Genomic DNA, 13,434 nt, shown 5'->3' with positions numbered 1-13,434 from the left:
GTAAAGTACATATGCAAGAAAGATAAACAACTCTATTTAGACCAAAGAAATAAGACATTATTTAAATGGCACAAACAATGTATTAAACAACTAATTATAAATGAAAACAATTGTTACATATGTAAAAGAAATAAATAATTTAGGATAAAAAAAAAATTTGAATTATAAAAAAAGAAAAGACTGGATTGGTATCAGATTTTTTTTTTCATATGCATTTTCATATGTAGTTTTGCACTGTTTCATATCTATTTTGCATATGAAAAAAAAAAATCTGATACCAATCAGGTTTTTTGTTTTTCTTTTCTTAAATGTCTATTTTTTATTCTCATTTTCTCATTTATTTATTTATTTAACATAAGTAACAATTGTTTTAATTAATAATTAATTGTTTAATACATTGTTTTAATTAATCAACATGTCTTATTCTTTTTTGTTTTGTCTACATATAGTTGTTAATTGCACTTTATTATGTGTGTTTTTTGTATGCAAATTATTTGGCAGTACAAATGCTTGACATGGCATTCCAAAAAAATATTTGTCATGCCTATAATGCACACTATAATTGAAACCGAGAGAGGTGGAAAAGCAGTACAAAAGAGAAGAATGAGGTTTGGTGAAGAACTAGTGCAGGAAGAGAAGATTTATTTTTGCCAGACACCAATGACTGACGAGTGTTTGGATGTGACACACGCACACACACACACACACACACACACACACACACACACACACACACACACACACTTCTGATAAACACATGAAGTGTTTTCTGTCCCACTGACACCTGTCACATCCTGAATCCTTCAATACCATCAACAGCCCGTCCATCCAGTCTAAACTTCCTCTGATCTTCTGAGATTTACAGCACCTAAAAACCAAACCAGCGAGTACAGTGCGCTTTCATCTGGGCACTCGAGACCTAAACATGCCTTAAACAGGATGACTGATCCATCATCAACGACATCAGATGGATATGTTCTGCTAAATGCACAGTATAAACTCTATACATACTACAGTCAAAAAAAGTCCACAGCCAGCATGCATTGATAAACATTTCAAAACGCAGTATGCTATTGCCAACACATTGTGTGTTTAATTCAAAGACTGACTTGCGCACTACACTTTGAAATAGTAGTAGTATATGCTACTCCAAACAGCCAGAGAGAGACGCTCCGTTCTCCTGAAGAAGTGCATGAGAAGGATTTATTTTGTGTGAACACACACAGTTTAGCTGCAGCATCGTCTGAGCTAAACACGCATGAAATCGTTTATCTGTTCCTGCCGTTCAATGTAATGTGTTGCAGATGCGCTGTCTGCGTGTGCGCTTCATGTGTAAATACATTACAGAAAGGTACTGTGTGGCTGAAGATGACATGATGTGCAGTGTGATATACTAAACTCCATCTAAAACTTTTTGAAAGGGCATATTTTATCATTATGCATGTCATGTTTAAATAAATGAGACCACATGGAATATCTGTACTTCAAAAAGTACAGGGAACAAGACAACGGCCTCGTCACTATAACACAGGTCTCAATACAGTTACTGTTACTATTGTAAACTGTTTGCAAACACACCGCAGCTGGCGGTTTATAGTTCAGTTACTGGACCATCAAGAGGATGAGAATCACGTCTTGAGAGCAGCTTTCTGTGGTTTTGTGTTCATAACACACGATGCACTAACTATAATTGAGATTGAAGAAGTTCAACAAGCTTATTTAAGTCCACGTACAAGTATCACAGACAGATTTGTTGATTCTGCTAAGAGCCAGAAACTACTAGGCTACTGAAGTAAATAAATAAATAAATAAATAAATAGGGTTTCCAAAATATATTTCATTGTATGTTCTTTGTTTATTTTTAAACAAATCACTATTTTTTTAAGATATATTTGTGGTCATTTTTAATATAGTTTTCGCGATAGTCTATTTGATTGAATACTATAGTATTTACTATAGTAAACTATAGTAAATTATAGTATATTGTATATGGGTCAATGACGTGAGGGGTCATTTTTTGTCCAAAGTCCTTAATAATAAAAAACAAAGATATGACATCCAAAGTATGTAAGGTAGGACAACTAGATATCTTTTATTGAATCCAAAAGGTTTTAATTATATTTTGCTACATATAAAGGTATTTTAAAGATTTTGAAGTGTCAAAAGGTCATTTGGTTTAACCGTCCAAAGGCCAATACAGCCATTTCATTTGTGATTAAAATGTCTTAAAATGTAATAAATGTATATATTTTTATTCTCTCATGATTTTATAACATCATATATCAACATAGTGCAAAATGGTATTAAAATTATGTGTAGAAGTCGTTGCTTTGTTATGAGAAAGAATGTCTGGAAAAATTCATTTCATTGATGTCATTCGGAGTAACCAATATGAAGGGACCATTTTGGATCAAGTCATGTGGTCAATATCACGTGACAGGATGTGACATCATTCAGACACCTGAAAAGGACCACATGAACATGAACCAAAGTAACTAACTCTCTCTTAACTATCTGAAAAATTCATGTTTTCACTTGATCATACGCATGTGCCGAAACATCAGGTCATTCGGTACAACCGCTATAAAACATGGAAAATGTTGTAATATTTTAAAAACTTAAAATGTTTAATTGTCCTTTTGCTAGCTAGCTAGATATCAGCCTGTTAGCATTGTTTGAAAATATTGTCATTCGGTACAACCAAAAGTGTCATTCGGTAAAACCGAAATTTTGCTTAAACCGAATGACTTTTTGGTGACAAATTTTGTCCATCTTGTAAAAAATGACAAAAACAGTGTTAATTGATTATAAAAACCACATAATCTCATTATTAACACTTAATAAAACTTCAAAATTAATTATATCTCCACTATGTTTTTTTTTTTTTTTTTTTTTTTTTTACATTTTTAAAAACCTTATTTGTTAATGACCTATATATTATAGTATTTACAACACTTTGTTAATGAATCCTACAGCATACTGTAGTATTAACTATAGTGAACTATAGTATACTGTAATTAATACTGTAGTATTCTGTAGTGTTTTGTAGTATAATATACCCTATAGTTGTATGGTATTGGGTAAAGTAATTTGTTTACATTACTATAGCTGTTATATTACCACAGCAACTATCGAATTACCACAACAAATTAATTCAAGTACTTCACTATAGTATGGTTCAAAAACACTATAGTATTTACTACATTATTTTTTCATGTTTGAAAATCCTGTAAAAAGGTGTAAATAGGCCTACTAAACATTAATATGTAGTATATTTTTAAAAGCTTTTTAAAATATGATTGTCACACACCAAACACTACAGTGATGTAAATAAATCATATATGCAAAAGCACAGATGTCAGCGCGTGTCTACACATACCGGTCCGGCGAGTTGAAATGCAAAAAAACACCGGGAGCGCGTCCTTAAGCGTCGCCTCATTTGATGCGCTCGTGCTCTCCAGTGAGTAAACTGTAGACACGCGCGCGCTCCCGCCGCTCCTCCCAGAGAGAAGTTAAAGCGCGAGGCGAGCACAGTTCACCGGAGTTTCACCACAGACACTTGGACGGGACCGTGCGCCTTTACCCGGACGAACTTTCCAAACGGACTCTCTATCAAACTCATGACATATCAACTCTACTCGCGTATATGAGACGTATTTTATGTGGTTTGAAAAGAAACGCGAGTTATTGGATAAATAAACGCCGGACTGACGGAACGCGCTTTACCTCCAATGCGCCGCTGATGCGCTCGAGCTGGTGAGTGAAACTCAAGATTAAAAAGTGAAAAAGGCGAGAATTAACACGTGTTGTGTTTCTAACACATACAGATGTGGATTTGACAGTTTTGTCGTGTATTATTGTGAGAATACCCACTTTAAAGATCTCAAACTCACGCTTAAGTGTAAGAGCTACCCATAGCTGATCTTTATATTATACATTTAATAATTTAGCAGACAAATGAGCAATATTACTTTTTACATGCAAGCAGTTACAGTATCTCTAAGAGAAATCTTAGGTATGTTGCAATAAAGTTTCAAAGTTGGTCTGAAACTTAGGTCGTCCATTCATGGATTTAAAAACATTGCATTGCTTCAGAGCGTTTCAAAAGGTTTGATGCTGGTGCACTTGAGTGCATGTGCATGCTAACAACAATCCAGATCAAAGTTGTGCACGTCTGTATTTAAGCACTTTTAAAAATAAAGCTTTTTCGGTGTTTCTTAAAGGGTTGTATAGAGTTTTTAAGTAGGTATCTTTAGGTCAGTGCTTTGGTTTCTGTGTTCTTTAAAGCACCAAATCATAGATGGTGTTCTAAGAACTAAAGAAAAGCTCTCTTTAGAACTTAAAAGGGTTCTTTATGGAATCAGGCTTTAAAAAAAACCCTGTTTAGTTCAAATTAGAACCTTTATTTTAAAGACTGTATATGACTTGTATACACACATACTTTTAGATGCTGTATAATCATTGTGGAATAAATGAAAGCTCCGAACAACCAATGCAAACACTGGTAACTTCAAGTGCTTGACCACAGCTGGACAAAAGCATTGCGTCTGGACCGCGCCGACTTCTATTTTTCTCAGAGAAAGCATATTTCGGTGCAGTTTGCTTTTATTTTAGGAGCTTGTCCCACATCAAACTCTGGCAGTCTAAAAGTTCAGCAAACAAATTGCCACAAACAGGTTTCATTTTGTCCGCTCAACAGGAGTTCAAAGGTACTGCTGCGGCTCAGACACAAATCTGTTTAGTCACACGGGCGTAAAGGAGATTAAATGCTATTATTTCTGGTTTTACCGACTTTATTTCATGTTTGTAATTTTTGCGCGGTGCTGTGTCTATGATTAGTCCAAGATAGGGAGGAAGCTTTCAACTATCTTGTCTGGGTCATAAAAGCGTCATATAATAAATTATGTGATAAAAATTTAATACAATACAGAGCTGAGGGCAGAAACAGGGTTCACGGGGAAAGCTTGACAGATGCTCTTCTAAGCACAAGTCACAAGTAGTATATTTTAGGATATAAATAAAAAGAAAGACAAACAAAACACGCATAAATCTTTCAATTATGTTAAATATATTCAGATGTTAATGGTTTTCTTCTGCATACTTCCTGAAGAATAATGCTAGACAGACCTTTAAACACTTTTTTGGAACAAAAAGTGACCAAATCTTGACATATTACTGTCACAAAAACATTTGCACGACCAAAAGTCAGCGATCAATCCGTTAAGAGAATAAAGGAAATGTAAAACACATGTCTGTTACTATTCTGTATATTTATCTCAGCCAGTGTAATTGCAGATTTCAGCGCTATGATAGCAAAGCTGATATGGAAAGCAGGCGCCTCGTGAGCAGTGTGTTCGTTTAGTGTTTAATTGCATTTAATTAAGTTTAGAGGAAAGCCCAACACTATACTCAGAAGCAATAAAAACCTTTTAAAGCACAACATTCAATGAAGTTTGTCATAGAGGAGCATTTGTTTGAGCACCAGGCTGGACTCTGACACAAAATGTGAGGTTTTGTGTTGACTGAATTCTCTTTTGAAGGCATTACGGACTTCCAATACATAATATATCTTAATTCATACGTAAAACCATGTAGGATAATAAGAATCAGACTCTATGGATGGATGTGCGTGCAGTTCAGGGTTTCATACTTTCTAGTGGCTTCCTAAATTCCTTGGCACTTGTAAATGTCAAAGAGAGAAGCCCAGAGAGGAGTTTGTGTAGACGTCGAGAAGACAAAACGGAAGGTGAGAGAACATGGTGCACAGGATATGAAAAAGGATGAAACTTGAGGGAAAAGCAAATATTCCTGTCTGAGAGACTTAATTAAGGAGCTGTGAGCGGAGTAAAACTTTAAACTTTCCTGACATATCATTTTACAAGTTTATTCTTCACTGGCTTATGGTATCATGCAAATAAATGGGGTCCACTTTTAAAATTAAAGGTTGCAACAATGCCATTAAAGAACCATTTTAGGTTCCCCAAAAGAACCTTTCAAGGAAAAATTCTTAAAAGAACCCTTTTTTTTCCTTAGTGTGAAGAATTCTTCAATAATTTCCATATAAAGAACTTTTATGCAATGGAAAGGTTCCATTGATGTTTAAGGTTCTTCATGGAACCATCAGTGTCAATATAAAGAACATTCAGAAAAACAAAATGAAAATTCTGTCATCATTCACAGAACTATACTTCTTGAAAATAAAAGTTCCTTTAACTTTAAATTAGCCTTCAATGATGTAATAATGTAAAATAATAACCTCCTGTTTTGGTATCATCTGATACGCTGCTAGAATGTGAGTCTGAGGCCGCGTATGTGGCAAATCAAGCTCCTCGTGCCAGCTTTCCTCACAGTGTCAAAATAACATCCCTATGGTATTTCCCTACCGTTCTGTCTAAACAACATTACTCTCAGCGCAGAACAGAACCACTGCTAGACACACACACACACACGACTCTGCCAAGGAAAACACGAACATCTAAAAGCTATCTTGAAGGTCTCTGTATTTCTTAACCGTGGCATGACACTACACTTCTGTCTGTCTCTCCATATAAAGGCTCCTCATTTTTACTATTACTACTGTTCCCACTTAAACAAAACCCTAACACCAAATACTAAATTTCAGTATTAACTTGTCTACTTTTGTGCTACTGACATTCATGATTCCTCAAATCATGCAGCTATTGTTGAGAAGAAGTGTGCTGTTTACTTTAGTAAGTAATCAGGTTTACTCGGACCATATATAGGGATCAGAATTTCATATAGACTGTTAGTATTTGGACTAGCAAGTAACCACCTAGCTACCCCCGCAACACCCTAGCAACTGCCTGGCAACAACCCACAAGACCCTAGCAACATAGCAGCAAGCTTTGCACGCATAATTTTAATAAAATTTAAAAATGTAGTTCAAGCTCTTGTTTAATTTGTCCTGCTAGGTAGAGCTGAGACAATATACTTGAAATATAACAGTGTCGTATTTATAAATATTCTAAAATAATAGGCTCTAAAATATTCTAAAAGATTGTACAATATACGGTTCTAAAAGACTCTACTAAAAAAGATTCTTAAAGATTCTACAGTAAAAGATGTTAAAAGATTCTCCAAAAAGATTCTAAAAGATTTTAGAGTAAAAGTTTTTTTTTAAAGATTGTACATTAAAAGTTTCTAAAAGATTCTACAAAAAATTCTACAATAAAACTGACAAAAAAAACTATAATAAAAGAATCTAAAAGATTTTATAATTAAAGATTCTACAACAAAAGACTAACAAATTCTATAACATTCTACATTAAAAGTTTTTAAAAGATTCTACAAAAAAATTCTACAATAAAACTGACAAAAAAAATCTACAATAAAAGAATGTAAAAGATTTTATAATTAAAGATTCTAAAAGATTCTACAACAAAAGACTAACAAATTCTACAATAAAAGACTATTAAACAGATACTAAAAGATTCTACAAAAAGATTCTAAAAGATTTTTAAAAAGATTCTACAAAAAGATTCTAAAAGACTCTACAACAAACAACTAAAACATTCTACAAAAAAAAAAAAAAAAAAAAACATTCTAAAAGATTGTATATTAAAAGATTCTAAAAAAGATTCTACAGCAAAAGATGCTAAAAGATTCTACAACAAAATAGATACAATAAAATGAAAATAAAATTACATTGAAAAACCCATTTATTCATTATTCATTCATTCTTTATCAGTGGGGCTGAAATGGCACTGGGCAAAATTGGAAAGGTGTTTCCATGCTCTTGTTCCCACATGATCGGATTTGTGCTGTCCTGCTGATTTTGGTTCCCTTTCACACCAATTAGCAGCCCGTTTTCTGCTTGCCTGTCCTTCACAATGCAGGATTAAGAGGTTAAAAGTCAGGCTGGAGGTGAAGGCAGGGGAGGGGGAGAAGGGGCGTAAAGAGGACTGAGAGACGGGGTTAGTCAAACAGCGGGCGGCTTGACGGAGTCGACAGGGCAGAAAAAGCAACACTTATGAAAGAATGCCAGGGAAAACAGCAAAAGCCCATCAGAAAGCATCAGGACAAACCTCAACTCTAATTGCATGCATGCAACATGGCATGTGTGTGTGGTTGATAGGAGCTTTTAAACAGGAGTGTTCGGGATCTTCTAGGTGGATTTAGCGCTCTTAAATCAGACCTCAGGCTTCAAAGCCATGCTGACCAAGCAGTGTGTGTGTGCAACCCAAGTCACCCGTCGTCACTGCCAAACCAAACTGAAGAAGACCTTGATGGATGAAGCCAAATGATGCGTTCTGAAGAGCCACATCAAACCTCGCTATAAGTACACACACATGCAATAGTTTCAGGCCTCTCAGCTGTAGCTCAAACCCCAAATAACTTAAACACAGCCGTTTGTCAAATGCTCCCTATATTTTCCTATATAGCACTTTCTAGAACTGATTTGGTCCACTACGAATATGGCAAAAATCAGAAAAATGCTGGTTTGTCCACCAAACTATTTCCTCTCAGGAGGTGAAGGGTGGGGGGAGCACATCCGCGCAAGCCGCCACAAATTGCCGCATTTTCGCCAGGCAGTAAAAAAAGAAAATGACTTTAATCTAAGGCTGTAATTACCTCCTGACTGAACTGTAATTAGGAAATGAGCCTTGAACCGAAGATGCAGAGCAGCAGCTCCAGCGACCGCGGCCCTGAACTCTACGCCAGGTCAAATACTCCACCGGCCGCTATTAATGGCTAATGCGAATTCAAACACAGCGCCCCGATGAACATTAACTTATTTGACTTCACCCAGAAACTGATAAGTGCAAAATAAGTGTTAGTTTAAGATGTTCTGTTCTTGTTTAAATGTTTAGATTCGGTTGGTCTTGTAGAAGATGTGTGTGGGTCACTGTTTGTTTGAGCCTGAGGGTGAAGATGTGGAATGTGTCGGTGAACTGTGCACAAACACAAACCCAGTACTGCGGATTTATCCTGCAATAGTACATGCACACGTCCCCCGTGGACCCCCGCCGTATCTCTGAAGTGTGTCTCGTCATGTGGCGTTTCCTCTGCAGCTATTTCAGTAGAGGTTAACAGCACTCATATCTGCTTTCAGCCTACATGGGTGACATGGTCACTGTGTATCTGTGTGTGTTTGCAAAATAGTTTGCATAACCAAGACTAAGAGAGCTTTAAAAACATCTATTGTGCGGCTATATAGTCATAACACTAATCTGACACCAACCACTACTGTATCTTTCTTTCAATCTAATGTGGAATCTAAGCATAAGCTGTTGACATCTGTAATTTGGCCATCTTATCAGCAGATGCCTTCAGGCCACAACAGAAACACCCAAAAACTCAGAACGACTGCTTCTAAGTACAAACTACTGCGAGTCTCTAGCCCTGTTTACACCTGGTATTAAAGGGGACCTATAATGCCCCTTTTCACAAGATGTAATATGGTGTCCCCAGAATGTGTCTGTGAAGTTTCAGCTCAAAATACCCCACAGATCATTTATTATAGCTTGTCAAATTTGCCCCCATTTGTGTGTGAGCAAAAACACACCGTCTTTGTGCATTTCCCTTTAAATGCAAATGAGCTGCTACTCCCAGCCCCCTTTCCAGAAGAGGGCGGAGCTTTAAAAGCTCACGCTTCGGTTGCTCAACAACAGCAAAACTGGAGAATCTCACGCACCCAAAATGAGGATTGTCAGTAAAGGTGTTCAGCCTTACATTGTTCAAACCGGAGTCGGACACTGATGGAGAGACTCAGGAAGAAGTTACAACTTTTAGAATGAAACTGGACGTTTCTGAATGGTTAGTGGATAAATTTATGTAGTTGCTGTGGAGTTGATTCAACTCATCGACTAGCATGTGCCGTCATGTAGTGCCTACCAGCAGTTTGTTGTAGTCCTTAAAAAGTGATTTCTGTGAACTTTGAGTGTCGTAACTTTGCAGATGTTGTTTTTGCTCAAACAGCAACACTACACACTAACTAAAGTTAAAATATTGAAATCATAATCAAGGACCCCTTTAAGATGTGTTTTTGCTGATCCGACGGCACTAAGTATAGGTGTAAATGGCGTCCACTTTCAGAGTTAGTCAAAAACGCATTTGACCAGATTGCTTTCATAGTGTAGACGCTCATGTGGTCAAATAGTTCGGACAGCCACAAAAGACCCCCTACTCTCCGCCTACTGATCTAATGTAAACAGGAATGTGTCTCCCTCATCTACTTGTGATCTAATCAACCAAAACGCATTTTAATACCAGATGTAAACAGGGCCTCTGACAGATACTGCTGAGCATATAGTGAGAAACATAGATAGAAACACATGACCTAGTTAAAGCGCTGAAGAGCGAGTGTGTCTGACGCGTGTAGCTCAGCGTCTCAGAGGTGTATTTTGGTGTTGAGTCAGACACACTTTGAGCAAATATCCAGTTTCAGGTGTTGCAGAAGTGCAGAGGCACGTCAACGAGTCATATTTAATACCTGAGGTGTTGCCGACTGAATCACGGAAATAGAAAATGTGTTTGTGTTATAATAATCAAAGAACATTCCTACATAACAAAATACTACAGTGAATCACTGCTCTTAAATAGCCTCTTTTGAGCTGTAACATTCAGAATGACACTTTAGACTCAAATTATCATTATCATACATGGAAGAAAATTTGGTGTAGAAACAGTTTTCATTCAGAATTTCCAAGTAAATTTCATAAAAAGAATTGGCAAGCAACACACTGAATTAAAATTGAGAAATTTATACGATCATGATATATGAATATTTTTCTATTTAAATAATAATATATTATTGTTTTTATATCATGGTAGCCAGAATGTCATTTCTTTTCTTTTTTTATTTAGGGGTGGAATATGACCCTGACAGGTTTTGTGAGATTTATACTTACATGGTATTCCAAGATACTTCAAAGAATAACATCCAAGTAATTACTTAGAAGATGAACTGACATAGCGAGAGAAGAGTAATGATTATCTGATCAAACCACATCCAAAACACACACACGCACGCACCCACACACAACCTGTATATAATACACACACGCACAATAATTCTCACCTGTTTATATAAAATTTTTAAACATTTTCACAACCATTCAAAAGTCTTTTATGCTCAACAAGAATGCATTTATTATATATTTTAAGCGAAAATACAGTAAAAATAATTTTCTGAGATATTATTACAATGTCAAAGCTGTATTTTCAGCATCATTACTCCAGTCTTCAGTGTCACATGATCCTTCAGAAATTATCAAGAAACATTTCTGATTATTATCAGTGTTGAAATCAGTTGTGCTGCTTAATTAATATCTTTGTGGAAACCATGCTACATTTTTCCCCCATTTTCTTTGATAAACAAAGTTCAAACAGCATTTATTTGAAATAGAAATCTTTTGTAACATTATAATTGTCTTTACTGTCACTTTTGATCAATTTAAAGTGACCTTGCTGAATAAAAGTATTAATTTCTTTCAAAAAAAACAAACAAACAAACAAATCTTGCTGACCCTAAGTACTAACATTCCCCCCTTTACGTCAGAGGACTTTACTGTCTGACTTGCATCTTTTGGAAATATGACACAAAGTCATTTGTTGTTTGAAAGGTTGGGTAAATTTATGACTTTCATCAAGGAGCCACATGATAAATTCTTTTGCATGAAGATATTTGATTAGTTTCTGTATAAACAGTAAATTATACAAGGGAAATAAACAACCTGGTCATCGCAGATGTGTTGAAAGGACCGCCAGAGAGTCACACACGATGTGGCCTGAGGCAGATGATGAGGAAAACTTGAGGAAAACAGGTTGTGTGTGTTTTGGATGCGGTTTGATCAGATAACACACCCCTATGCACGATACAACATCAGAAAATCACTTCTCTCTTCTCTCCATGTCAGTCAGAAAAGTGTTTTTATCTTCTAAGTAATTACTTACATGTTATTCTTTGAAGTATCTTGGAATACCATGTAAGCATAAATCTAACAAAACCTATCAGGGTCATATTTCACTCCTAAATAAAAAAAGAAAAGAAATGACATTCTGGCTACCATGATATAAAAACAATATTATTATTTAAATTGTAAAATATTCATATATCATGATAGTATATGTGTTGTATAAATGGAGAAAGGTGTTGAATTGTAATAAAAATATTGAATAAATATAAAATAATGCAAAATTGTATTATTTTCTTTGAATTTTGAAGTGAAATATGACCTGGAATATAAATATATATAGAGCATGACATATAATTCAACAGTTTTACACTTGAGGGAATAACTGGATCATTGTTAGATGTAGCTCACTTCTGGGGAAAATTTTGTAACCAAAGTCAAGTTAAGTGAATCCAAACACACAGAATAAAATAAACAGAAGCTGCTTCTGAGACGACTGAACATGAAGACAGAAACAGCAAATGAATTAACAGAAACAACATGAATACACATATGTTACCCTGGACCACAAAACCCAGTCATAAGTCGCATGGGTATATTTGTAGCAATAGCCAACAATACATTTTATAGGTCAAAATTATTGATTTTTCTTTTATGCCAAAAATCATTAGGATATTAAGTAAAGATCATGTTCAATGTAGATAATTTGTAAATTTTCTACTGTAAATATATCAAAGATTTATTTTTGTGAGTGGATATGCATTGCTAAGGACTTCATTTGGACAACTTTAAAGGCGATTTTCTCAATATTTGGATTTTTTTGCACCCTCAGATTCCAGATTTTCAAATAGTTGTATCCCGGCCAAATGTTGTCCTATCCTAACAAACCATACATCATATTCAGATTTCAGATGATGTATAAATCTCAGTTTCAAAAAATGTACCCTTATGACTGGTTTTGTGGTCCATGGTCACATATTTTAACACATCTGAATCGATACTGCAAGACAGTGACTGCGAGTGAAGCTGTCAGCCTGCATTCCTGCACTAAGTGTGTGTGTGTGTGTGTGTGTGTGTGTGTCAGATAAACACTCCGGACAGCCTGTGTCGCTTCACTCGACTCCATTCAACACCTCTAGAATCTCCACTTCTAAAGACTGCAGCTCGCTTTCTTTCCATTGCAAACACGCTGACGTTGCCTTAACCGGCAGAATTCCTGCTCAACCGCCTATTACCTAAAATCTCCACTTCACATTTACATTCATGCACTTAGCAGATGCTTTTATCCAAAGCAACTTAGAAAGAGGATCAAAAGCAAATCAATGCTTTTAGCACATGTGAAAAACTATGTAAGAAGCTGCAAAATACAAAGGAAGTAGTCAAAGAAAACTTGCTACTAAAAACCAGAAGAACGGCACTAATAAAGAGAGGGGGGTGATCATTCATCTGCGGGACACAAACATGCAGACAGGCCTGTGCGTGTACCCTCTCATCCCCCCAAAATACACTTCCTGAAGCATTCCAGCCCAGACCTAAAGTCGGACAAACAGCTGTGTGA

The 13,434-nt window shown here is 35.8% G+C and overlaps 2 protein-coding genes across 4 annotated transcripts in view; one reads left to right on the top strand and one right to left on the bottom strand.

Moving 5' to 3' along the window:
• Window positions 1–13,434, bottom strand: part of coro7 (coronin 7) — a 165,756-nt gene that overhangs the window by 39,069 nt on the left and 113,253 nt on the right. The gene's annotated exons all lie outside the window — the stretch shown is intronic.
• The window catches only part of vasnb (vasorin b), a 28,373-nt gene continuing 18,395 nt past the window's right edge, over window positions 3,457–13,434 (top strand). The window contains exon 1 of one of the 2 annotated variants that reach the window (XM_051889641.1): window positions 3,457–3,756. The gene's annotated coding sequence lies outside the window, so the exon portion shown is untranslated. The remainder of the gene's footprint in view (window positions 3,757–13,434) is intronic. The other variant, XM_051889640.1, reaches the window with a different exon arrangement.

The sequence above is a fragment of the Ctenopharyngodon idella genome, chromosome 3 (genome assembly GCF_019924925.1).
Source record: "Ctenopharyngodon idella isolate HZGC_01 chromosome 3, HZGC01, whole genome shotgun sequence".
Classification (NCBI taxonomy): Eukaryota; Metazoa; Chordata; class Actinopteri; order Cypriniformes; family Xenocyprididae; genus Ctenopharyngodon; species Ctenopharyngodon idella.
Note: the sequence above shows the minus strand (reverse complement) of the source record. Positions and strands in the feature narration are given on the sequence as shown.